Source organism: Mastomys coucha, unplaced genomic scaffold (genome assembly GCF_008632895.1).
Source record: "Mastomys coucha isolate ucsf_1 unplaced genomic scaffold, UCSF_Mcou_1 pScaffold6, whole genome shotgun sequence".
NCBI classification, from domain to species: Eukaryota; Metazoa; Chordata; class Mammalia; order Rodentia; family Muridae; genus Mastomys; species Mastomys coucha.
In genome coordinates, this window is record NW_022196912.1 from 11730491 (window position 1) to 11757591 (window position 27101).

General features: G+C 35.7%; 1 long non-coding RNA gene across 1 annotated transcript; it reads right to left on the reverse strand.

Annotated features, from left to right (window-relative positions):
• Positions 1-1079: 1079 nt before the first annotated feature.
• LOC116080733 lies at positions 1080-21254 on the reverse strand. The gene is made up of 4 exons (XR_004114579.1): positions 21243-21254; positions 21136-21167; positions 14256-14400; positions 1080-1168 (listed from the first exon to the last, which is right to left on the reverse strand). It is a non-coding gene; the product is annotated as an uncharacterized LOC116080733 (long non-coding RNA).
• Between the last annotated feature and the right edge of the window lie 5847 nt (positions 21255-27101).

Below are 27101 nucleotides of genomic sequence, written 5' to 3' on the forward strand. Positions count from 1 at the left end.
TCATAATAATAATAATAATAACTATCATTGTTTTAGGGACATGCTTGTTTTCCAGTGAGAGGGAGAAAAAAGTTATGGGTAGAAAATTGCACAAGACCTGGTAGAAGTTGAGAAAGTAGAAGCCATAATCAGAATATATTGTTTCAAGAAAAACATCTATTCTTAATATAAAACAAAACAAAGTATCAGTGCATGTTATTTGTATTAGTGAACTGAATTGTATTAATGAGTAAATAACTTTCTATAACAAAAATAAAGCCAAATGACAAGTAAAGGATAGAGAAAGTCTAAGAGTTATTTAAGCCTGACCAGAGGCTCTGCCTCTGCTACATAAATCACTAGAAAAGGATGTGAGGTATATAGTCAGGCACTTTGAGAACTGTGGCAGACACAGTAGTTACAAAGCTAAATTTCCTTCTATTCATCTTCTTGCTCTTTATCTTATTCATTTTTTCAATCACAAGTTTATAAGTTTCAGGAAGAACTTGGGTTATGGAGATAGTTTCACTTGCTGTAATCTGTGGAGTGGCACCTGATAAGTTAACCTCTTTATCCAAGATCTTGGCATAGTAAGCATTGTGGTATAGGTGTGAACTATCCCCCACTGGCTGTGTGTTTTAATGCTTGGTCTTCTATGTTGGCACTGTTTTGTACATTTATGAAAGTTTTAGGAGGTGGTGCTTAGGTGGAGGAAGTCGTTGTACTGGAAGCAGCCTTGATTGCTATAATCCACCAAAGAAAGAAGATCAAGTCTTTCTTCTAAGTCAATGTCATGCATCCAGTGGTCGTTGTGATTTCTGCTGCCATGGAAACTCTCAACATTATCAAGTCTCCATGGTTCCTAGGCAGTTGCTGAAAGTGTGTGTTCAATCCACTAGTGTCCACATTGAATTTTAGAGTGTTGGTTGCTATAATGAGCAGAAATTCAGGCTTGGAACAGACAGGAGCTCTCCCATGATTATGTCCATGGAGGCTACAGATACACAGAGTGCAGTAAATACACAGATGCACATGTAGCGTGTGCTGTAGATACACGAATTGCTTCAGACACAGGAAGTTCCACAGGTATATGGCATGGTGAAGATATGTGGTATGCTGTAGATACGCAGAGTAGTGTGGCTACACAGAGAGCTGCAGATATGTGGAATGTTTCTGTAAAAAGCTTTAGCTGCAACAGAGAAACAGAAGTAGGGTTTTTAATCCAGAAAATTGAGAGCAAGCATGCTCTTGGTTTACTTTTGTAGTTGGTGCTTTAGGATATAAAATTCTCTGATTTTACATATTTGATCCCCTGTGCATGTTATCAGGTCTCTGCCTTGTCCATATGTCTTGTGTATGTGGCTAAGGGCACCTAACTATTTTGAAAGCAAATGTTACTACCATCTCAAAGAAATTTGACACAATGGGAAACATTTCAAATGATTTTCTGGTACTTAATTCTGGGTTTTGTTTGGAACTTCTGGTGTTGTTTATTCAATACATTTTGTTTTATAAAAGGTTCAAAGCTAAAATTAAAGATTCAAGCAACTAAGACATTCAAAGTGTTTTAATATTCATGTTTTTCAAACCATGGTTTCTTTATTTGGAAAATGAGGCTATTTATATATCCATTTTCTGCTTTTCATACTAACAACAAGCTAGTTACTTTAATGAACTACAAAGAATAAATAACCAAAATAACAAAATTTTACTAAAACAGTATTATTGAATTAGATAATCTGATAGCAAAATATTATACTCGCCAATCACAAGTATTATCCCAGCACTGAGCTGAAATTTTAGAAAAGATGTGTGTGGAAGATGTAAAACACCATGCTAAATTTAGTGTGCCTGGCTAGAGAGGCTTCTTATTACTGCAGTACTGCATACTTTAAAGTCATTTAATCATTTTATAATATTATAACCAAAATCCTAGAAAGGCACAATCATATCACTCAACAGAACCACATTGATCCTGCTCAAGTAAACAACGTGCAGCCCAATTCTTGTGCAGACAACCTAAGTGGAATGGGCCACAATCATTCAAGAAATGAGCATAGGAGGTGGATTCCTTGGAAGGAAAGGATTTAGAGGGAGGGGGAAGAGGATAAATGAGGACAGTGGGGGAGAGTATAATCATATACACAAAGGCTTTGTGAAGAATAAAAACAAATGGTTAAATCTTAAAGGATTCTAATATATACATTTTACTTTAGAATTGAGTTGTAATGAGTAGTTTATGTAATTATCCAATCAGATAAGTTTAAACTTTGATGATATTTTGTGGGAAATGTTAAGGATGACTTCAGAATCTGTATGAGCAGTAACACATTTATATGATCAACAGAATTTCTTTTTATAGGAAAGCATCCAGTAACTCTAGCTATTATTATTAAGAATATCTTAGTGATATTTCAAGACCAAATATTTGAAGCAAATATCATAGCATTATAAGACAACATGAAATGAATGACTACATATCAAGCAATATACACTTTTAGACAAACAAGGAGAAAATACGCTTTTAAGGTCACTATAAGACCTAGCCTGGAAAACAATGCTGTTCTATAGAAAGGAAATTAATGTAGTGAAATGCTAATTTGCACATTAGAAAAATTAACTGATTTTTAGACATTAGACAGCTCAGAAATAGAAAAAAATCTCATGAAATGAAATAATGAATCCCTGATTTGATTATCATAGGTTCCCATGTCCCTTGTCTGGCTAATTGGTAGAGCAACCTCATTTAATTCAGTTTCAAAACTTATGCAAGAATGTGGATGTACGCATTGGTTGGTATTTTGTCATAGAAATCATATTTGCTCTCAACTTTCATGGTGATATAAAGACTCTACAGAGTTTTTTTTTTTTTCTGAAAGATGTGAGTGAACATTTTTTTGTAAAAAAAAAAATAGTACTTGGTATATTGCTTGTGCATAAAACTATACCAATGACAGCCACTATAGACAAAGACATCTATTAGAGGCAACTGCTTGCTTGGCATTAGTTGAGAGTCTCAGTGTGGCTACAATGACCAAAAAAAAAAAAAAGGATTTAAAATAGTTTTATGATGTATTATGTTTCTGTAGATTTGTGTCTTCAACCATGTGTTACCATAGTTGAGTACATTTACTAATTAGAATTTCAAAACTTTCACAGTTTTCTTTATAGAAAAAAAAAAAAAACAGATCATCCTGAAAAAATTTAAATGGCAGAATTCGGTCCATCTCAATAATTAATTCCATATGCTTTATTCCAATGCTGCAAACAGTCTCAACTCAATCAAGAATCTTTTTAAAGATTCTTCTGTCATTGTTTTTCTCAATGCTGAGCATTGTCTATGAAAAGTTACATTCCAAGGACTTGTACATTTTCACTACGTGAAACGATAACTAAAAAGAGATTTTTGACAATTGAATTAAAATTGTGGATATGTTGAGACTTTGAAGACTAAGTCTAAAATATCAATAGAATGAATAAATTTACATGGTTCATTCTTCACCAACAATGTTGCTATAAATATTTTAATGATAATAAAAGTGATTCCCAATTGAATTACTTCAATCTACCACTTTCCCAATGCCCTAACTTGTGAAATTTTGAACCAAACTCACTCTTTGATCACATTCCATGCATTTTATTTAGTGATGACCTTGACATTCTACATTAAAAAGAGCAATAATAGTGTATTCTGACAGACAGTGTGCTGTAAAAGGGGTACCTTTTGGTACAAGGTTCCCATTCTTTAGGGTAAGTTGGCGTTCTTTGTGTGTCAGTGCTGTGGTTAGCTTAGGACTGAGGTTTTTAATGATGAATGCAGGGTTTGTACTGTGTATGCATCACAGAAGTAGATAGTTACATTTTAAATCAATAACAGCTCAACAGTCTCAAATTTATCAAAGACTGATTTCTTATGTTTTGTTTATGTTTTGAAAAGAAAAGCTAATATGGAAATGAAAATGAATTATAGGTTTGTATTTTCATTTAATTCTAAAGCAAAACAAAATAACAACAAAAAAAAAACAGAGCTCAGAAATGATCAACCTTTGATCGGTTCAGTCTTTCTTTCTTTTTAATGGATGGGAAATGAAAGGGGACAAAGGCAGTTATTGTTTCTGCGCTCCTTAGCCAGTATTGGAGCAGTGGCAACTAATAGAATTTTCTTTGTTTTTAGTGCAAAATGTTGTAGATTATTCTTCAGGTGCTGTAAGAAATTACTAGTTGAATTGACAGCTCATGTAGCAGGTAATGCCTTCTCTTCACTGCACTATGTCTGAGTTCTTGAATCTCTTTAAAAATAATTTTATAAGTTTCTTGGATAACTCTGGTTCTAGTTATTACAGTCCTGATATGGTGAGAGTTGGGACTGTGCAAGTCCCTTTTTTACATATTTCAACAACAACAAAAACTCCTGAGTCACTACTTATGGTGAATTCTTAGGGAGCCCCTAGGGATAGATACTTGCTTGCCTCTAGTTGTGATGGGAAGAAACATGTAACTTGTAAATAGAATGAGTTTCCAAAGGACCATCTGGTACCCTGAACTCAGATTTAATATTGATTTGAGAGAGTTTGGCTTTAAAAAATAACTGTAAAAATTAGTTGCTTTACTACCACTTCAAACTGGCAATAGTCAAAATAATAATCTGTGGGTAAGATCTAAGTGCTTGATGCTGACTTAAGTGATCCTCAGGACACCAAGCATAACTGCAGAATGAAAAGCAGCAAAAGCATCTTTAGTGAATACGGGTAAAAAATAAGTTATGTCTAAAATATATAGTAAAGTCATACAACTCTATAAGTGATGTAACTATACTTCAGTTAACTGAACTACCCCAATTGTTTATAGGAAATTTGTGAAGATGAGGATATTGCTGGAATATTATGATACTTTTTTCATTCTTATCTTGAACCTTTTAGGAAACATTGTTAATAAGTTTCTGCCAGGACAGAGGCCAACACCATACAGAGGAAGTCACTTTACATCCAGTCTTCATCCCTATGAACATTGAATTACACTAAGATACCCAAAAACTCTTCTAAAACTCGTCTGGTATTACAAAACTCTCGAGAGTATACAAAATGATCTTAAGAATGAAGAGTGATGATGGAATCTCATCTAGCCTCAGTTTAAAATCACACAAAGAAGGCAATGATGAAGATCATGGAAGTATCTCTACAATAGATGCATGGAGGAACACGATAGACTATTTTTTTTTCGTTTTTTTGTTTGTTTGTTTGTTTGTTTGTTTGTTTTTTGAGACAGGGTTTATCTGTATAGCCCTGGCTGTCCTGGAACTCACTCTGTAGACCAGATTGGCCTCAAACTCAAAAATCTGTTTGCCTCTGCCTCCCAAGTGCTGGGATTAAAGTGACACAACTGCCCGTCTCGAGATAGACTTTTGAGTTCCAGAAATACACTCCACATCCATGATCAGCAAGGGTGTCAAGATCAGCCAATGAGGAAGCAGTAATCTTTTCAATAAACAGAGATGGCTCTACTGAATTATCACATGCTAGATAATAAAGTTAAACCCTTAGCTCACACCACATGCAAAAACTCAATTATTAAATATTTAGATATAAGGTCTAAAGATATAATTAAAAAATCAAAAGGTACTAAAAGAAATCATTACTTTGAGAATATACTCATTATGCTAAATATATAGAATCAGCACATTAAATTTTGTTTAGTATAAAAATTATGTTGTCTTGACATTACCCAGTTGATCAATTTTTTAACCAGAAGCCCTTTCAGAGAACAGGGTCAGCAATTTGCCTTTTTGCCACCCTTTCGCTTCCCTTTCAACAGATGTCATTAGTAACTAAAGTATAACTCATATTTTATTCTTCAGTTCTGTATGGGTTTTATATAAAACCTCAGGTACCACAGATGTCTTGGTGTGAACCATATGTAAGACTACTGTGGTCTAATTCGAGATCTTCAATAGGTATCTATCTGACTGAAGGCTTAAGTTCAACTTCAGAGGCAAGACTGGAAGGTTAGCATGCAGAGTTTTCTTGAAATGGGAAGGAAAGGGTTAGCTTTCATCCAGTATCACTATATAAAAGTAGTAACAGTATTTTTCAAATACTCCCAGCTTTAGACTTCAGTTTAATAGAAGGCAAATGCCTGGCTTTTGCAATAGCTCAATCTAAAATTCTTATGTATTGTAGATAAGTGCTTAGGTTTAAAAAGGTGATACTGGATATTGTGTGGCCAAAGATTATGACAACTTATTGTGTTCTACACACAAGTAATTTAACTCTTTTTGACTCTGCCTCTATTTATCATGCCTTAAGAACAGAAAAAAAAATCTGTACTCTTAATTTATCTTAATTTACTCTTGATTTAAGAAACTGTGCAGACCACCTCCAATAGATAAGCATGGCCCCAGTTGAGGGATGGGTCCACAATTCCATCTCAGAAATTTTAACTCAGAATTGTTCCTGTCTATAGGAAATGCAGGACCAAAAAAAAAAAAAAAAAAAAAAAAAAGAGCAGAAACTGAAGGAAAGGCTATTCAGAATCTTCTCCATCTAGGGATCCATCACATCTGCAGACACTAAATCCCCACATGATGACTGATAACAACAAGCACTTGCTGACAGAAACCTGGTATAGCTGTCCCCTGAGAGGCTCTTCCAGCACCTGAATAATACAGATGCAGATACTCACAGCCATCCATTGGACTGAGCCCAGGACTCCAATGGAAGAGTTAAGGGAAGGAATGAAGGAGCTGCAGGGGATCGCAACCACATAGGAAGAAAATACCTACTAACTGCCTCCCACCCCACCCCCGAGCTTCCATGGACTAAAGCACCAACCAAAGTGTATATATGAATATATGAAGAGATCCATGACTCCGGCAACATATGTACCTTATGATTGCCTTGTTTGTCATTAATAGGAGGAGAGGCTCTTGGTCCTATGGATGCTTGATGCCCCAGTGTAAGGGGATGCTAGAGTGGTGAGACTGGAATGGATGGATAAGTGAATGAGCACCCTCATAGAGGCAAAGGGAAGGAGGATGGGATGGGGGAGTTGTGGAGGAGTGACCAGGAAGGAGGACAACATTTGAAATGTAAATAAATAAAATCACCAATTAAAAAATTCATCTTTTTGACCTTCATCTCTCAATTCAATCAACTTTGAGTTTGCTTCTATTTTACTCTCATTGAGTCCAGTGTGCATTGCTCAAGTTGAAGTTGTCCTGATGTATGGCTGACCTACCAAGGGTCACATTGTTGATGAAAGTTCTCTCTCTCTCTCTCTCTCTCTCTCTCTCTCTCTCTCTCTCTCTCTCTCTCTCTCTCTGAAATTATCAAATACCAATAAATCAATAGAAGTGGTAGGGTTTTGTTTGAATCTTCCCCTCTCTATGGTGTGATCTTGTCTAGTTTGAGTCTGTGCAGGTCTTGCACAATGTTGTCACAGTCATTGTGGGTTCATATGTACAGGTATAACTGTTGTGGCTGGGAACTTCTTCCTTGGTGTTGTCCATATCTTCTGGTCCTTAAAATGTTTCTTCCCCATGTCCTAGAAAACCTTTGAGCATTGGATGGGATGTTATGTATGTCCCCTTTCAGGGTGAGAATTCCACAGCCTCTTATTATCTGCAGGTTGATCATGTGATGGTTGGCATATGTTTTAATTGTAATTGAGTGCAAGGAGACGCTTTCATAATGAGAATTTAGAGATGCACTGATACATAGGTATAAACAATAAACTGTTAAGAGTCAATTAAATATTCTGTTCACTGAGCAATATAATAAAATTATTCTCTTCCATTGGGCCTATGACTTATTTAACTTAAAGCTTTGCCCCCATTAACAGTGGCAGCTATGAATTCTGGTATAGAACCTCATGGTGCAGATCCAAATAGATAGTAGTTTATTACTTGCATAATATTTGACTGTTTCACCCTTGGGAATATCTGGTTAGAAGAGTTTTGTTTTCCCTTGCAAGTGTCAAATAGCTTTTAAATTCATCTTCAAATGACTTAAAATCATTTAAATGACAGGTATCTGATCCATATTTTATTGTAGATGTATTCATGGTATAGAAGCAACTTAAATCTCTATTCATGTTGAATGGATAAAGGAAAAGTGATATCTACATACAGATCTTTATTTTATATTTCCATGTACATATAAAATGGGACATTGTTTATCTGTAAAAAGGAAATCTTGCCCACGTGATAACTTAGCTGAACCAGAAAGATATAATCAGTAAGGTAAGACACGTACTGCAAACTGTTCATACATGGAGCATAAAAATATTGACTTAATGAAGCAGAGACTTATTTTGTCCACTAAGGATATATGGGGAAATGTTTGCGACAGGAAACAAAGTCTCAGTTACACAGGATGAATAGGCTCTGGAAATTTTATATGCTAAATATGATTTTAATGTATACATTTTTTGTATACAGGAAATTTGCTGATAGACTATAAGATATTAAGTACTCTAATCCCTGCCCCCCACAATAGTAGTCACTTGAAGTGACAAATACACTAAATAGTTTGAATTCAACATTTCTCAATATATGGAGCTATGGAATCATTAAATTGTATATTTTAAATACACATGTTGTTTTAAAAATATACTTATTTTTTAAAAGGGAGATGCATTACACCATTATTGGGCAACCCAAAGCATCATATAGCAAATTTGGGATAGATTATTCATGTCTAATCCTTTATAATTTACTGTTTTACAAATGATAGAACTGCATTGACACTACGGTATGAGCTGAAAGAAGTGTGGCTTATTTCAAAGTGAAATACCTGGTAGGAAACTCAGAGTCAGTTGGCTGAGAACCAAAAAATATTACAGTTAAACTTCATGCCTTGATTATTAGTACTTCCATTCCAAAAGCAATTCACACCCATTTTTGCCTGGAGAAGATATTTGATATACCATATATGCCTTCCAGAGGTCACCTCATAACCTAAATATATCTTTCCAAGAATACATTTAAATTCCATCTGAAACAATGTTTTTCTTCTCTGCACTGAAGAGTCTTGATTTATTTTTAAATGTGCTTCCAAGTGCCCAATGATAAATGGGGTTGGATTTCAAAAGTATCTTCTCTGCTCAGTGAGATGCAACTTGTCAGAGTTTTCTATGGAACATCTTATATCACTATTCAAAGGAGCTTAGGAATGTGACTTTTGCTATTTTTAGAGACATGGAAGGGAATTCTTTGAGACAGTCTTCATGCATACTGACACTAAAGTGATAATAACTTTGAAAGTAGAGGATGGATAATGTTTAGAAAGAGAATAAGCTGAATGGAAACATCTTACATACAGCATGAGGATTTTATTTAATATCTTATCATATACCAGAAATGTCATATTTTCAGTAACATTACTATGCACAAAATGTAGTTGTGTACAATGATGAATACATTAATTCCTTTGACTATTTTATCATGCATACATATACAAACATGTTATAAAGCATAAATGTTTTCAGTAAAAATAAGTTTGTAAAGTAACTGACTTCATCCAAAATCACCCATTTTAGCAATAATCACAAAAATAAAAAAATAAGCATTTGCACTTACTACTGTGATAAGTAAATATAATGCTTATTTTTTGAGGGAACTGGAAACTCTGAGCCCATTCAATGTGACAGGTTGGAAGCATCTAAAGACAGCTTTTGAAATAAACCCAATATCACACAAGTTACTTCCATGAATTTAATGTTTGTGAAACCTAAAAAAGAAATCGTGATTTAAGAATTTTCACCATTTCTTTGCCAGGCAGTGGTGGTTCACGCCTTTAATCCCACTACTTGGGAGGCAGAGGCAGGTGGATTTCTGACTTTGAGGCCAGCCTGGTCTACAGAGTGAATTCCAGGACATCCAGGGTTATACAGAAAAAACATGTCTAAAAAAAAAAATCACCATTTCTTTAAATTATTGACAAATACAAGCTACCTCTTACTTGTGGTAGAGATTAGCTAGATACAGCCTGACATAACACATAGAAAACATAAATTCAACTTATATTAAATGCATTAAAATAATGGAGAAGATCACATAGACATAGAAAGATGTTTACATAGTATTAGTTATAAAAGAAACATGTTACAAAATAGTATGGACACAACAGGCAAGCTAACATGGAAAGCAAAACTCATTGGGTCCCAGAAGTAAGCAAAGAACTACAGGCAACTAAGGAATCCTGAAAATAGGACAAAATATTCTTCCTTAGGAAGAGGGTTCCAATTTCTTATCCAATTCCAAGCAATCTTCCCTGAAATCACATACATACAGGCAATATCCTATTGACCCCAGAGATAATGTCTAACATTTAGAAATAAACAATTCACCAAAGGGATATTACAATTTTAGACATATATGTAACTAATTAAGGTGAACAAAAGTTCATAAAAGAAGTACTGTTATATATAATACTACAAAAACCAAATACTGTGGTAGACAGTGACTTCACATTACATTCTGAGTTTAACATTTTCTCACTTATGTATTCTTCTTTCTAGACATATCTAAGATACTGCATATAGATGTTATTTGTATTTAGACTCTTCTAATATATACCAGGTTTTTTTTACTATATTTTATCTCATAATCTTGAGTATCTGACAGTTGTCAGATTTATTTGTCAGTTTTATTGATTGTAAATTGTCTAATGTTCTCATTACTAGGTATTGGGATTGAGAGTCTAGACAGAGAATATCCTAGAGTTTAAGTGACTATTTCATCTCATCCTATTAGGAAGTTTGTTGGGAGTATCATGGTCTATTGTGGTCTTAGCAGGTTACAGTGGCTAGGATTCCCCAGCCTGTGCTTTCAATGACTTCTCTGAAATATAGATCCCAAGTTCTCACCTAGGAGGCATTATTCTCTACTAAGAATGGAGAAATATATTTTTTCTTTCTTTGCAGCATTTTTATAGAGATAGGAAAGAATTGGTCATATTCTCTGCAAATATGATTTCTTGGAAATGTGACCAGTTGACTAATTTCCGATTCCTTCCACATTCATCCTGTACTTAGCACTTCAGTTCATTCTCAAAAAAAAAAAAAGACTGTGAAAATCTGTTTTTAAGATTACCACCTTAGAGTCCTAAAAATACTACATGAAGGAGATATATGAATTTGAAAATATTTCATGTACAAAATTTGTTAATTTTCTTAGTTTGTTGTGAATATTTACTAGCCCAATGGACAAATACTAAACTCAGAAAATGAATACTACAGCAAAATTTAAAGGTCTCTTAATCATTTGTAGTATTTATCATTAATATATTAATATCATATCAAGATATTATTGTATATTGAAGTTATAATGTGATAACATTTTATAGTTATTAGAATAACAAAAATATGGAATGTTCAGCTACAAACCACTTATTTTGGTTGTGGCTTGAGTAAATAGACACTTGTCATTTTTATGGGAGAAGAAATTTGAAAGAATCACTACTGAGAGCAGTTTGATACTATATTTTAAAATAGAAACAGCATGTCCATGACAGATGTTTAATATATACTAGCTGCATGTAAAATACTGTAAATAAGGCAATGTATGTGTAAAGTAATTTATCTATAAGAATATTTGGTTTAGAAAAAACTTAGGTAAGTAAAATTTTTTCATCAATACTCAGAGAAAAGCTAAACATCTTTTACGTACCAGTAAGGGGGGAAATCATGAAAGCTAGAACAAAAGGAAACAGTAGAATTGGTCTGATACATTGTATTGAATACTACGAATACTTCTGTCCTGCTGGTAGGATTTCATGATGCCAGAATCTGTTATGTGGGCTTTGGGGAAACAAACGGAGTCTTTGGTTTTATCAAGTACTAGGCTCTATATGCTGCAATATTAACCAACTAGGCAAAATGTGCCTACAACAGTGGCGCAGCTGTTATAGCTTATCTAATCTGTTTGGATTTTCATGACTGATATTGTAATCCTGGCCAACAGCTCATGGGTATAGAAATCATAGGCCCTAGGGTAGAACATGCTAATTTTAGTTTGTTAAATGGTTATGCTGTTGATCTACCTTCTAAATAGTTATATTTATGCCCATGACTCTTGACTGCCCTCAGGCTTACTCAGAGAAGCTTCTTTTGACAGTAAATGTAGGGACTTAGTGCTCACATCTAAATGGTACTGACTTCTATATTATCACCTCGCATCATTGTCACCATCAATGCTTAGAGAACAGTGAGAATGAAGAAGTGATTTCTGGAGGGTAGAGAGGAGGGCTGTGAAATGCTGTTGTCAGGGCCTGACATATGTGTAAGAATAATGAACTCACAGCAGCTCTGGTGACCTGCACAAGACTTACACAAAAATCAAGCCATCCAAAATTTGTTGCAATAGAGTAGATAATCTCTATATCCCACCCTATTCTTAGAAACTAATGAGCATAGATCATTACTGGAGGAGGGAGAATAATTGGTTTTTGAGAAAGTTTTTTAATATTGAAAGACCTCCAGAACTGGGGAGATCCTTACTCAAGTCTCGGGATGATGCGACCACCCAATGTCTCATGAGAGACCAAACTTGCTGCAATCACATGAGATTTATTCCAGATCTGGGGTCGAACTCATAGCCTGGCAGGCCAGAGGGGTTCAACCACGAGCACGAGGAGTAAGTGGTATTTAAAGGGAAAAACCACAAACTAGGGGGGTGAAAAAGGTTACCAAGGAAACATAACAAGAGAACAATGGAAAATTCCGAAGGAACCCACTACCTAGTTGAGCCAGATCACAAGGAAGTCATTATGCTCAATCATTGTCTAGAGGAATGTGATTTGGTCAATGCTATCTTCTTAATGACTGACCACTGTCCTGTTCCTTATTCTGGGCAATGTTATCTTCTTAATAGCTGACCGCTATCCTGTTCCTGGAACTGACCAGTCCACCTTCCTGGCTCGTGACAGAGACTTCCTATGCCTTCATTAAGTAAAGGTTATACATTAATGCATACATTTCTATTAAATGCCCTCATTTTAAGTTCTAAGATTCTCCAGCCTTTAAGTATGTTTTGGTATGCTCCCTATGATCCCATGGATGGTCCTGCTGTCATGGACACTTGGGCAATCCTAATTGGATTTAGTGCATTACTAAAAGCAAAGATATGAAATTATGAGGTGGTGGCATTTGGAGGAGACAAGAAGCGGGTTACAAGGGGGAAGAGAAAGGTAGATATGATTGTATTTCATTGTATATACAATGTGTATGAGATTCCCCATAACTGCTGTCTAGCCAATTAAAGCTCCCCATGTCTGTGAATTAGTAAATAAAGAACTATGGTACTGTTCAGTTGAGTGATTGTGACCAACAGGTAAAATGGATTATGATTCCTAGCAAAGGTAGGGAAGATTGTGTTTGTAACATGAGACATACTTAGTGTATTTGAAAGCTTTACCAACCCTTATCATATATGTTAGTGGAAAATTACTAGGACCTATTTCAGACAAAACCACTAGATCCACATCCCTCTAAACTGGAAATTTTGGAATTTGGATGTTTCTCAGTGGGTTCTATTCCTAACACTGCACACTGTATCAATCATATAACAAAATTTTGGGTTATTCTATCAGGTAAAGAGCTTTTGCCATCTGAAGTTCTTGCTAAAGACAATATGAGAACAGAAGAGGTGGTATAAGATGCTATATAATATTACCTACAATCACCTTACAATTTAGGGAAATAAATATTGTCACGAGGTCCTATTTTGTTTACTTTTGCTAAGAAAGCTTGTATATGTACATGAAGACTTATATATGTATTTAGAAATGTAAATAATAAATAATTACTTTTTATTCCCTTAAAATTCCTTCTGTTTCTAATTCTCTCTAAACATCTTTTGCTTGGGACTCTATGTGATGAGAGTTTTTACTTCATTCTGTCTCCTTATTGTATTTACTTCCCTGTGCATTTATGCCTACAGCTAAAAGCCACATTATGCATTAATTTGACTAAGCAGCCAGATGTTGCTAAATACTCTGTCCCTGTTTTAATGTGAGGAAAAACTCATGTGAAGTGCAAGGGTTTAATGCCCAAACTATACTGAAACAATCACTGTATTCTGTTTAAATGGAAGGACAATTTATATATGTGAAAAATCTTTGCACAATTAATTTAAAAATTAAAATGTTATGAACACAAAGCTGGGTGATTATATTGACAGTGTGAGTGATGAATTTGAGGATCTGGAAATTTAAGCATGCAGTAGGTAAAGACCCCATGTTATACTGTTCAGAGAGCTTCCATATTAAATTTATACTTACCAATGCTTAAGAGCAGGCAGCTTAGCTCTTCTCCCCCCTCCTGCATCTTCTACCTTTTCTGAACTAGGTCAGTGACATTTCATGGGATGAACAGAAAGCAGAAGATAATGCAGCTTTAGTACAGCTGTTTTCTGGGTCAACTTTGCTGCTTAATTTCCAATTTAACAAGATAAAGAGAAATACATTTACATAGATATTGGAAGGATAGAGAAAAATGAAGATTTATAATAGGCAGGATAATCTATAGGCCAAAAGGTAGACAATATGTGAAAAATTAAACAAATTAACCATAGATCTACATAGCCTAAAATTATATGTAAAAATCATATAGAACATAGTATTTTAGGTTAGAAAACAATTCCTCACATGCAACACCAAATGTGTGAACTATAAAATATAAAATTGGTAAGTTATGTTTTCATCACTATCTTACATCTGAAAAATATCTTTAAAGATTGGAAAACATAAGTCAAGGACTTAAAGAATACATTTGAAGTGGTCGCAGCTCCATGGGTCTGGGTTCTTCTCAGCTGGAGGTTTGAAACAGGGACCTGGAAAATAAGCAGGGTCAAGGAACAAAGAGATACGGAGGCCAAGTAGCTTTATCAAGGCTTCCATTTACTTGAGAATATTTTGAACATTTATAAGTACAGCTAAGAAGCAAAACCGAAATCTCCAGGTACAAGACATATACATAACATAAACATGGTAGCAGACATGAGACGCCAAGGTCTCTGGATACTCAAAGTTCTCAGGCAAGTAGGCATGTTCACAAGTCAGCAAGTTCTCAGGCAGGTAGGCTCGATTGAGACTCAGTGTGACTTCCTCTTTTCAAAGGCAAACCATCAGTTCGTAGCGGGCCACTGTTTAGCCCCACAGGTGGACACCTCTAGGTGCATGCTGTCAGTCCTCTGCAGCAGAGCTGAGGTGGCGGAAGGGAGCCAACAATAATCAACAGAGAACTGACATGGAAAACATAAAAGAGCTCTCAAAATTCATTAATGAGAGAACAAATAAGTTGTAAAGTCCTGGGAAATAATTTCAGTAGTTAGTCTAATGAGATTCCAGCAATGGTTGTCCAAAAACTCACTGGAAAGTTAATAGTACCACGGGACATGAAAGCTAAAGACAGATAGAGTATAACTATACATGCTTGAATATTTGCCACAGAAAAATCCAAATTGCCAGTTACAAACTTGTAGGCTAATACCAAATATTGTTAAGGATATCATTCAATTTGAAGCCCCATAATCTACTGGTGGGAATACAAACTCATAAATCATATTTTCAGCATAGTTTTTTTAAATTTATATGTATACATATATGTATACATATATGGCATGGTCAAGATATTATAATACTTGCTATGTAACCAAGAGAAAAAATGAAAGCATGTATCTGTGAAATACTTGGATACCATGAGTGCTGTGGAGATAACATAAATAAATGACTATCTCACAGATAAATGGATAAGTATGCTCTAATATACTTACACTATTCATTAGCTGAAATATATTAGGGCTGAAATAATTTTAAACTACATGTTTACTGGATTCTTTGTCTTAGTATAACTATTTGAACTGTTATTTCTCAATTTTCATCCACTGTGGTAGGATTTTTACCACTGTAATGATTCCAGAAATCTTGATAATATCTATAATACTGACATAATAGCCTTTTTAGAATTATTTAACATGTGCTAATAAATTCAGGAAGAACAAGGCATATGACTTCATTTTACTGTAATTCCAACACCACTCTTTAAATGTATGCTTCATGAAATAAAAGATGTGTGGTCTCTTTCAATACGTAGCAATTTCTGTATGATGTTGACATTATAGATTTTCCTTCTTTTGTTTGATGGGTTTAGGGTGGTGATCAAATCTAGGGTGTTGTCCACAATAGAAGATCTCTATCACTGAAGTGTATCTCCAGACTTATTTTAATTAAAATTCAAACCTACCACACAAAATGTTTCAACATGGTATAGTTGTGTGTGTGTGTGTGTGTGTGTGTGTGTGTGTGTGTGTGTGTGGCTTGTTCTTATTCATTTTCCAGCCACAATTCCCTCCCTTCCTTCCTAGAAATTTGAAATAGATGTGAGCCTGATACTCAGTTCATATATATGATCTTTTCTCTATCTTTGCCCTTGATGAATCACACATTTCCTAGAAACACCATGGATTTTGGATATGAATGAAGAAACACTGTTGTAGGTAGAGAGGCTACATATAAGTTTGTATTTGAGTGCCCATGTTAGTCTCTTCCTATTAAGTGCTGTCTTATATAGACAGAAGCCGTAGGACCTTTTTCCTATTGAACACTGTCTTGTATGGACAGTAGCAGTAGGACCTTGAGGGTATTGGCTGCAATAATTTCCTTTTAATTAAGTACATAACTTACTTCCCTGGATTTTGCCACTCCCAAGTTATATGGACACTCTTACCCCACTGGGGTATCTTGCTTCCCAGCATATCTCTCATGGTAGGGAAGAATACACCAAATCAGCAAATTGAATGTAGAGAAGTGTTATGAGTTGCTAATGAATCAAAACCTTCCACTCCCTTAAATTTTGCTGATCACAGGACTTCATTTTCAGAAACAAAACAACTAGCTGCTATTAGCTGTGAACTGTTCTTAATTTTGATGGCTTCTTTCCAGGTGATCTCTGCAGGAATGAAAAATTCCTGTTGACTTCAATGCTAATTTAAACTGAGAAATGTACTTGGAGTTTTAATCAGTCCAGAAACTGGGAAGGAGGGAGGTAAATGGAACATAAAGAGACCATATCAAAAATCTCTTTCTAGGGACACATACTGTGTCCAATTTACTTAAAATAATTACCTTCCTAGACCTTGTTTCCCATTGATTTTGTTTAAATATGGCAGGGTACAAAATTACCAAATTACCTAGTGTCTAATTACAATTCAGTGTGTTGAATTGTATAAACTCTATAATCGTTTAATCAGTATTCATCTTAGTTCTCAACTTGATTGCATATTTATCGAGTGCCATGTTGGATGAGAACTTGTTTTCTGTATATTAGAATGTTAAAATTTGAATTACATTAGAAGCCACTTACTAACATTCTGCCCAAGAAACAACTAAATAATTTGTCTATTTAATAAAATATTGTGTTGAAATGTGAGGTTACCAATTGAGTAGAAACTGTTACCCTCTTCATACTTTGCAAAAGAGGAGAAAAGAAAATTAGGATGGAAAATAGTCAATCCAGCTTCACTATGTGTTATCAGAATGCAAGAAGGAGACTAATATTCTCATTAAGTTACTTGTAATTTCCAAGCTCCTGCTATGTGCATGGCACTTTACCAATTCCACAGGATAGAGACAGACTTTGGGAAGAGACTAATAACAAAACAAATGATTTCTTGTGAAGCCTTTGAAGAGGGTGACAGAGAACTGAGGTCTCAATTATAAGTGGAATAATGGCAATGAAGTGTCCCCCTCCTTCCTGCATTTCTTTGACAGTCATAGTAACTGTCCAAAATGATCATAGACATAGAAATTGTCATAAATCTCCTGGAAAATTGAGTTCTCAGCAAGCTATGTCCTAGTGAGCTGAGATCTGCTTTCCTTTCCATGGTATCATTTATTTACAACCTCAAAATTTTCCCACTATTCAGCATATGCAATAATTAAACTCTAGCTATCCTCCCTGTTGTTTCGTGGGAGGCTTCTCTGGCCTCTTCTATCCTTGACAATTAGATTAGGGACCTGTATATAACCAGATTGTGCCCTTGTAGGTTGTAAATGTGTGGGTACTAAGTGGAGAGTGGGGTGGAGTAAGGATTGGGAGAATAGGGCTGGCTTATCTTTACTAGAATATGTTCTCTTGTGCAAAGCTAACAGACCCACTGCTTCCTGCCAGAATCTGATGCTAGAATGATAATAAATATCTAGCCTTAGCTCCATAGATCAAGCAAATGAACTTTTTGGGAAAGGAGAGACTTTATATTTGTAATGTCAGCAGAGGGGAATGGCAGCTATACAGCTCCTACTTGTCATTACTGTCACGTTTCCAGCAGGCTTCAGTGATGTGATGGAGTCTGTCTCCTGGGGAGATTAGAGGTCTCGCTTGCTTGCTGTGAGATGCTTCAGTTAAATGCTCTTTTTAAAAAATTCTTGCTGATCCAATAGCAAGGTCTATGAGATGGGAGCAGAGGACCACAGGGGATCCTTAAAACTACTGTGATATGAGTGTATTTGTCTGCATGGCTACAGAATGCAGAGCTGTTTCAAGCATCTCAGTTATCTCTTAGACACAAATCTCGTTTCTGACTGTGAAGGCAGCTACTTGAGATAGCCTGAACTTTATTTTTTTCCGGACCAAATATAGAACCAACAATGTAAAGATCAATATCCAGTCTAAAGTCAATTAACTGTGCTCAGTTAGGCAAGTTCCTTAACCCTCTAGGCCTGTTTGATGTCCTGACGGGGAACTGAGATGTCCATGTTGTGTAAAGATATCTGGATCTAGGTAATAACATGGCAAAATAGAGTATGCAATAAACTGTGTGCTAATACCCTCCTCATTCCAGTTGTAACTCTCAAGCTGTTTGTGACTAACAGACACTGTGAGAAGAAGAGATATTAATTTTAAATATTAAATGAAGAAGGAGTGGGCTGAGGGTTAAGAACAGGAGATGGAGTTATGTCTGCCTTTTGGGACAAACCATTCAGTCAATCATCCATTCAGTTGATATCATATGCTGTTAATCATCCAATGTGATTAGTATATTTTGTAGAGCTCTTTATATTTTGATGCTTAATTTTTCAAATCTATGAAAGGACATTAGGCTTAATTCTAGCAACTTTTTAAAAGAATTATGTGAGTGTAGTCCTCCTGAGGCAAAGAGGAGGGAGAAAAGGAAGGTTGTGGGATGGGGACTTGTGGAAGGGGAACCAGGAAGTGGGATATCACTTGAGATGTAAACAAATGGAATGATTAATAAAATAAGAGAGGACCTTTATCTCAACAATTTTGACAGCAATTACAGACAAATTAATTTGAGACTGACAAAGTGATTGAAAGACAGAGAGATGAGCATATAGATTAATAACCAAGAGAGGCTTAGACTCTTTTGGAATGGAATCCTGGACCCTGGAGCTCTCTAAAAGAGGAGAGTGGCAGCTTCCAGAAGTCAAAAAGAATCATTTGTGGTTAGTAGTCATGCTTGAGCCTCTGGAAAACAGTTCCTTTATCAATTCAAGTAAAGAACCTTTCTCGAGTTCACCCTGAGTGAGGTAACCCAATCACAAAAGAACACATATGGTATGCACTCACTGATAAGTGGATATTAGCCCAAAAAGTGCCAAATAGCCAGAATACAATTCACAGACCACATGAAGCTCAATAAGAAGGAAGACCAAAGTGTGGGTGCTTTGGGCCTTCTTAGAAGGAGAACAAAATACTCACAGGAGCAAATATGGAGATAAAGTATAAAGCAGAGAATGAAGGAAAGACCATGCAGATACTGGCCCACCTGGTGATTTATCCCATATAGTTAACAAACCCAGACACTATTGTGGATGCCAAGAAGTGTATGCTGAAAGGAGCCTGATATGGCTGTCTCCTGAGAGGACCTGCCAGAGCCTTACAAATACAGAAGTGGATGTTCGCAGCCAACCACTGGACTGAGCATGGGGTCTTCAATGGAGTTGTTAGAGAAATGACTGAAGGAATTGGAGGGGTTTGCAACCCCATAGGAAGAACAACAATACCAACCAACCAGATCTCCCAGAACTCCCAGGGACTAAGCCATCAACAAAGGAGTGTAGATGGCTTGACTTGCATATGTAACAGAGGATGGCCTTGTCATGCATCAATGGGAGGAGAGGTCTTTGGTCCTGTGAAGGCTCCATAGATGCCCCAGTATGGGGAAATCAAGGGTGGGGAGGTGGGAGTGGGGAGGTGGGTGGAGGAACACCCTCCAAGAAGCAGGGTGGGGGGAGGATGTGATAAGGTGTTTCCAGGAGGGAGAGAAAATGGGAAACATTTGAAATGTAAATAAAGAAAATATTGAATTAAAAAAAAAAAAAAGAACCATTCTCTAGCTCAGGTTGGAAGGCCTGGCATGTGACTCATCTTGCTTGCTGTGTTTCAGTATTCAGATAAGCAGTTGCCAATCAGTGCTGTTGACAGGCAGTAGGCAACCCCTTCCTTGGTAAAATACTACACAGTCGATTCTACCACTCTAGCTACAGAAGATTAATAGTTGCTGCTGCATTATTAACTGGCAGTTGGCAAAGAAACTCTGATGGGGGTTGATGTCCCATTATTCTAGATGGAAGGGAGTAAACCTTGGTGTTGAGCAATTGTTCCCATCTGATTTGTTACTTCTAGACATGAATAAAATAAAATATTGTATCCAGTTAAGATTCATATATGGGTACAAGATTTCTTGACAGCTCACAGTTTATTGTTTTTCCAACTTTTTGGATTTTATCTCACCTCCTCCTTCTCTCCCTCTCCTTCCCGCTCCCTTTTTCTATCCTTCTCTCTTACTCTTCTCCTCAGTTACCACATTCCATGGGAGCTGTTACCAAGCAAGAGCTCTCTTCACCCAATACAGTGAAAATGAGAAAGACAGATAAGATAGATTAGGTGTGAGTGTCAAGAACAAGAACATATTAACAACAGCAGCTCAAGCTATTTGAAGAGGATATCATGGTCAATGATCCTGTCTTTCCCCATGGGATAGCTAGTCAGGACATTGTCATATTTACTAGTTCTGCCATCTACAATCTTTATTTTTTTCAATCAGGCATTTACTACTTTATTTAGTTAGTTACTTATTTAGTTATTTACTTAGTTATTTAGTTAGTTGGTTAGTTTTTATTAGATATTTCCTTTATTTACCTCATATGATATCTCCTTTCCTGGTTTCCTCTCTGAAAAAAAAGGGAAAAAAATTAAATAAAATAAAAAACCTGTTCCCATCCCCCTCCCCCTGCTCACCAACCCACCCTCTCCCACTTCCTGGCCCTGGCATTCCCTTATACTGGGGCATAGAACCTTCATAGGACTAAGGGCCTCTCCTCCCATTGATGACTAATTAGGCCATCCTCTGCTACATATGCTGCTGGAGCCATTAGTCCCACCATATATAAAAGATGGGCTATTTGGGAACACTCACTGGTCCTCACAGATTCCATTGACTTTGTCTCTTGGGATGTTGACCAGAGACTGGTTCTGTAAGAAGGACATTTGTCTTCTTCCCCAGTTCCAAGACAGTGTTTCTCTTCTAAGACAATGTCTTCTGTTTGAGGGTTTTAGGGGACTGAATTTTAGTAACATATAAAAGTGGTAGGACTAAGCTGAACATCAGTCCTAATGTCACAGGCTGTGAGGAAACTTGACATTTCTGTCTCATGTATTCTTTTCATCTTCAGGCAAAGTTAATTAGAAGAACTTAGGTTCTATGAATGATGTTAGGCTGCACAAGTCTGTATCTTTACAATGCAACATTTTTGCACTCATGTTTTTATTTTTACTGTGTGTGTGTTTGTGTGTATGTATTGTGTGATGTGCCTGTGCATATATATGTACATGTGAAAGGCTGAGGCCATTGTCTGATATCCCTCTATTGCTCCTCATCTTATTAAATTCTTTTGAAGCAGTCTTTCACTGAACTAGACATCTCCAGTTGGCCAGAGGGGCAGGTCAGAGAGCTCCAGGATTGACCATTCTCTTCATCCTCAGGCTGGATTTATATGTATGTAGATCAATGCTCATGTTAATATGGCAGGTATTTTACTTACTGAGCCATCTCCCTACTTTTTGTGTTTCTCTTTCCAATTCTAGTGTTAAACTCTCTTTTTAATATATATCTTGTAAAGTTGTGTCAAATAAAGTCTCATGTAGCTCAGGCTGGCCTTGGGCTTACTATATAGCTGAGGATGACCTGATTCCTGATTCTCCTATCTCTCCTTCTTAAAAGATAGGATTACAGGAAGCTATCACTACTCTATAACTTTTATACTTGGCATGTGTTAAGGAAAGTATATATTTATCAGTTATAACACTAAAAATAGATTATTCATGCTTATGTGTGAGGGTAAAATAATTAAATTAGTCTGGTAAGGGAAGGACCTCAGTTAATACTTAGCCCTTGCCTTGCCCGTTATAATTTTCTTGTGACTGGAAAAAAAATATTTTACAAATCAAGTGAGAATGCTTTTGGGGAAATGATTCTTAAAGACCATCTTCTCTAGATACTTAAACATAGTGCTAAGTTGCCTTTCTGAGTCAGAGTTAAATTAATACATAGGTGAAATTAAGTAGGTATCGGCTATAAATGATACACAAAAACAATAATAATGTACAAGGTCCAAGCACAATGGGATCTGCTCTGGCACTCAGAACCCAGCAGAGTCCATCCCACTGGCAAATATGTATTTTCTGAGACTTTAAATATGACTTTTACCTGCAAAGTTGGTATTTAAAATTCTTTGCTTTAATCTGTCTTTCTCTCTCTCTCTCTCTCTCTCTCTCTCTCTCTCTCTCTCTCTCTCTCTCTCTCTCTCTCTCTCTCTCTCTCTCTGTCTCTCTTCCCCCCAGTGTGGTGTGTTTGTGTGTGTGTGTGTGTGTGTGTGTATGTATGTGTGTGTGTGTGTGTGTGTGTCACAACAAGCTCATGGTGGTAATAGGTTTGGGTTCTTACCGTTCACTGTGTTTCAGGTTAGGGTTTTTCTTCCTTGCCTACTTCATGTCAGGCTATCTGACCTGAGAACTCATGAAGAATCTACTGCTTTCCCCTCCAGCATTGCTTTAAGTAGCTCTGGGATTACAGAAGCACATGGTACATTACGCTCCACATTGGTTCTAGAGATCTGTGCTCAGGTTTTCATATTTGCTGAGCAAGCACTCTATCCACTGAGCTATCTCCCTAGTCAGATTTAAGGGTTTTTTTATAATCATGAAAATAATTTATATTCTGTCCTTTATTTTTCAAGTAAATATTGTATCTCACCCTTCAGGGTTTGAAAAAAATTATAAAAGGAAGCAGTATAAGAACTAGAGGATCATGCTTATAGATAGCATCTTCTAGACATTATATGGAAACTACATTCATGAAATATCAACAAAGCAGTTGCCTAAATAAGGACTGTGTGTGTGTGTGTGTGCATGTATGTATAATAATAATAAGTGAAGAACAAAAGGAGTGAAAAAAACACTGAGGAATTGGATGATCCAAAGAAGGAGTACAAATGATATAAATGTGGTATTCAGGTATAAAATCATTAGAAAATAAAAGTTAAACAAACAATTGTGAACATTTTCACATTTTTTTTAAAGATGAATGATTAATTTTATTGTCAACCTCTGGGGCATCTAAATTTCTTTCGAGTAAGTTTAGTTACATTGGTAAGTTATATTATAAAGCTTTTTAGATTTCTAGAGGGAATAGTAAGCGATTGTCAAAGAGAAAAATATCCTATAAGTCCAGTATTATATAATACTTGAATATTTTAAACCCTTCATGAAGAATTTAGACAAAAATATTTTTGAGAAAGTATATAATGAAGTTAGACATTTATTTAGTTCAAAACTTGTAACAAAGCTATCCTAATCAAAGCTGTATGATACTGGCATGAGTCAGAAACACAGGCCTTTGAATAAATAGAAATCTTATAAACAAATGAATAAATAGAAATCTTATAAACAAATCTTGACATGCTTAGTCAAATTATTTTTCACAGAACAGACTTTTAAGATACTAACAACAGTAAGTAAACACCAGTTAAAGACTTCAAGGTAAGGAATGCAATTCTTACTCTGAGAAGAAAACTGGAAGAAAGAATCATTATGCTAGAGTTGGTAATGATTATTTTGACATTACAGCACAGGCAACAAAAACTTAAATAGATAACTGATTAAAATACAATGAAAAGCTTCTATTCATTAAAACATCCTATCAACACTGTATAAGGCATTGGATGGAAAGGAAATGAAAGACCCCCATAGCTGGGGAGACCCTCACTCAAGTCTCGGGATAACACGACCACCCAATAACTCACAAGAGACCTATCTTGCTGCAATCACATGAGGTTTATTCTAGATCTAGGGTCGAACTCATAGCCTGGCAGGCCAGAGGGGTTCAACCACGAGTAAGTGGTAAAGGGAAAAACCACAAACTAGGAGGGTGAAAGGGTTACCAAGGAAACATAACAAGAGAACAATGGAAAATTCTAAAGGAACCCACTACCTAGTTGAGCCAGATCACAAGGAAGTCATTCTGATCACTCATTGTCTAGAGGAATGTGGTTTGGTCAATGCTATCTTCTTAATGACTGACCACTGTCCTGTTCCTTATTCTGGGCAATGTTATCTTCTTAATAGCTGACCGCTATCCTGTTCCTGGAACTGACCAGTCCACCTTCCTGGCTTGTGACAGAGACTTCCTATGCCTTCATTAAGTAAAGGTTATACATTAATGCATTTCCATTAGCATGCTTTTTCCAAATTTCTAAATTCAGTCTTTCAGAACAAAATATTGACAAGTCACATATCTGATAAAGGATTAATGTCTAAATATGGAAAATTTTATTTTAATTTCACATTAATATAACACAAATGATACACAAGAATAGCCATTTATTCAAAGAGAATGAATCAATAGTCTACCTGTATTTGAAATGTCTATCATCAAAACTCCAGTTAAATAACCTCTCCTCTCTTGAGGATGGCTACTATCAAAATACACCAACAAAAAACTAAAAATTCAGAGTCAGTAAATAGCACATGTTGAGAAAGATGGAGATTTAGATCTCTAGCATATTGTTCGTCAGATCATAAAACTGTGTTGTCATCACAGAAAATAATGTGAAGGCTCTGCTAAAAGTAAAATAAAAAATAGCATGATCATATAATTTGTCAATTCCATGTTTTGATAAATATACGCAAAAGAATTAAAAGTAGAATTCAAAGTATTTTTGTCTTTTATTTATTTATTTATTTACTCTCCAGATTTTATCCCCCCCCTTTTTTATTACAGTAGCATTATTTGCAAGAGCCTATTAGTAGAAGTTTAATTGCAGAAAACATGAAGAGATTCATTAATATTCAAATGACTGTTAAAAGTAGGCTAATGTTTAGAGTCATTTTACTGATACTCTTCTTTAGTAGAATAATATCGTATTAGGTTGTCACCTAGAGATCATGTCTTTTCTACTCTCATGTTTGTACCTCATTAGCAGTGTCAGTCATAGGTTGTAACTGATGGAATGGGACTTAAATTCTGTTGAAAGTGGTGGGTTTCTTACATTATATGTGTACCATTATTGCACCAAGATATTTCACAGTGGGTCAAAATTGGAGGTTGCAGAGTTTGAAGCTGGTCTATACTGATGGTTTCGTTTTTCCTTCAGCACTGTTCAGAGTATTTTGTAGTACCATCCAGAAGTAGTTGATCAATGTAAACAAGTTCAGGTTCTGTGGAGTTCTGAGTGCTTTTTACTTTCTGTTTTTCTTTTTTAATTTGTTTTGTTTGTTTTTATTATTCATATTTTTTTTTAGAAAAAGAAAGAGGAAAAAGTAAAGCTGTGTGAGTAGGGAGGAAGAGAGTATCTGGGAGGAGTTAGGGGAGGGGAGAGATTTTAATCAAGATATATTCATAAAACAAATTGAAAGAAATATGTTAACATAGTAAGTGTCCTTCTACATGTATTTCATTACAATAAAATGTAAAAACTGAAATAAGTCTTAACATAACTATGTTTTAAAGTTTTAAACTACAATGAAAAAATTATATTTAGTTGCTATTTAACCATATTTCAAGTGATTTATTAAACACCAATCAATTATTACATAATGAAATTGATTGTTGTCTCTAATTTGTATCTTTTCTTATTCACAATTCTTAGCTACTGAAATCCTTCTTTATTTGTTCTCTAGAGGAAAATATCTGTACAAAAGTTGCATTTGTACAGGGTCACATGTTATCAGGCAGCTGAGTCTCAGTGATACTCAGTAGATACCACCTAGCAGTCAATCATGGTGGGTGAGCCTGAAACCTTTGCTGTGCTGTTTACAGCCAATCATGATAGGTGAGCCTAAGACCTTTGCTGTGTTGTTTTGGGAGGGGCTTGAAGAGGGATCTACACTCAGTGCTATGATATACATCTGTCAACAGAGTTCACTTCATGCCTTGATCTCAACGGTGTAGTAAACAAGAGACAACTCTAAAATCAGCACAGGTAGGAGAACTAGATCACTATATCTTAGAATCTTACAAAATGTAAAATATACATCAAATATGAGGTTAGACTTTAATAACAATCTTATGTTCTCATTACAAGTGCGAGTCTCTTCCTTTTCCTTCTGGAGTGAAATTAAGTTATAGAAATAGTGTAATTTGCTTAGTTTAGCTACACATATAAAAAAAATGACAGATTTTTAGTCTTGTGTGCATGCTTCACATTAATATTTCATAATAGCTGTGGGATTCCGGACTTCTGACTTCCTTCAAGTAGCCTGTGTGATGTGTTTTCACATTGCTTTAGCTCTCAATGCATATATTCAAGCCCTAGGCAAGATTTTATCACCAGTATGAGGGTATAAGGAATTACATACCTGTGAAGGTAATTTGAATAGTTGTTTTTCTTGAATGAAGAAAAGCACATATCCTTTGAGAAAATGTCATATTGGCCTGAAACTCCCAGCTGAGAAACTACTAGCTTCAGAAAACCTGCTTTCAGAGAGTACCGCGGAATTCACTGGGGCATGTCTGTTAAATTACTTCAGAAGTGGATATTAGATGATGATTTGAATGCACAACTACGGAAGGAATGTAATTGGGTAAATCTTGTGCTGACTTGAACATC